Raw genomic sequence first — 1,900 nt, 5'->3', positions numbered from 1 at the left:
GGATATATACCAATGCCATGACCACTGAGGCCCAACTAGCATGTTCCATGCAGAGGTGATGGGAGATTGGAAGAAATAAAGAGTCAAAAGATCTTGAAGATAAAACTGTTGGGCTTCAGATGGAGTGCTGCTCTCTGATGGAGAAGCAGGTCTAAAGAATGACATATTATATATGTCTCTAAATAAGATTAAAAACTGTGCAAGCATTATTCTTTGTATTCATGAAAGTTACAGTTAGCAACAGTATGTAGCTATTTCCTCAGTTACATTCTACAATTGCAATGTGCAATGTTAGGAGCTTTGTGTAGCTCTCAAGAAAGTCCATTGTTTAAAGTTACTAATTCGCAGGCAGATTCAGGAGTAGCAGAGCTGGTGAAACATTGTGGTTATCTTAGCAAGGAAGTTCCTTCACTCCCAGGAGCTGCTGTGCCTGAGAATGAACACGAGGGTGATAAGACTCTAGCATGGAGGACATCTCCATGGCAACCATGCATCCTATGCCTTTGCACAGAAACTTTCCTAGTCACCAAGTATGCCACAGCCATGAAGTCATCAGGGACCCCAATCTCAGATACTTGTCTCCCAGAGTCACTGTCACCACTCTCCACATACCAAGGAGTGGGATAGCTGGGTCATCTGGTGGTTCCAGTCCTAGTTTTTTGAGGAAACTTCATACTGCTTCTCAGAGTGGTTGCATCAATTATAGTCCCACCTATAGTATATGAGTGTACACCTTCCCCAGCATCCTCACCAACATTTTTTTTTATATTAGGGATTATATTAGGGTGCTTAACCACTAAACCACATTCCCTTTTTATTTTTTGAGATAGGGTCTTAATAAGTTGCTTAGGACCTCATTATGTTGCTGAGGCTGTCTGAACTTGTGAGCCTCCTGCTTCAGCCTCCTAAGCTACTGGGATTACAGGCTTGTGCCATGGTGCCCAGCTCATTTATTGTTATTTGTGTTCTTTGATTGCCATTGTGATTGGAGTGAGATGAAATCTCAGTGTGGTTTTAATTTGCATTTCTCTAATTGCTAGAGATATTGAACATTTTTCATATATTTATTGACCATTTGTATTTTTTAGTTTGAGAAGCGTCTGTTTAATTCCTTCGCCCATTTATTGAGTGATGTTATTTGTTTTTTGATGTTATTTTTTGAATTCTTTCTATATCCTGGATATTAAAGCACTATCTGAGAGCAGGTGGCAAAGATTCTCTCCCATTCTGTGGGCTCTCTCTTCATAGTCTTCATTGTTCCTTTTGCTGAGAAAAAATTTCTTAATTTGATGCCATCCCATTTATTGATTTTTTAAATTTTACTTCTTGTGTTTTAGAAGTCTATTTAAGAAAGTTCCTGAGCCAATATGTCAGAGTGTTGGACCTACATTTCTTCTAGTAAAAGAAAAAGGATTTTTGGTTTAATTCCTAGGTCTTTGATCCACTTTGAGTAAGTTTTGTTCAGGGTAAGAGATAGGGTTAAATTTTATTATCCTATATATGATTTCTAGTTTTCTCAGCATCATTGTTAAAAAGGATACCTTTTCTCCAATGTATGTTTTTAGCATCTTTGTCTAGAATCAGAAAACCATAATTATGTTGGTTTGTCTCTCTCTGTCTTCTACTCCATTGGTCTTTATGCCTGATTTGGTGCCAGTACCATGATTTTCTTTTTTTTTTTTTTAATTTTTTATTGTTGGCTGTTCAAAACATTACATAGTTCTTGATATATCATATTTCACACTTTGATTCAAGTGGGTTATGACCTCCCATTTTTACCCCATATACAGATTGCAGAATCACATCAGTTACACATCCATTGATTTACATATTGCCATACTAGTGTCTGTTGTGTTCTGCTGCCTTTCCTATCCTCTACTATCCCCCCTCCCCTCCCCTC

This window comes from Marmota marmota, unplaced genomic scaffold (genome assembly GCF_001458135.2).
Source record: "Marmota marmota marmota unplaced genomic scaffold, marMar, whole genome shotgun sequence".
Lineage (NCBI taxonomy): Eukaryota > Metazoa > Chordata > Mammalia > Rodentia > Sciuridae > Marmota > Marmota marmota.
The sequence above is the reverse complement of the archived record's forward strand: the minus strand, read 5'-3'. Positions refer to the sequence as shown.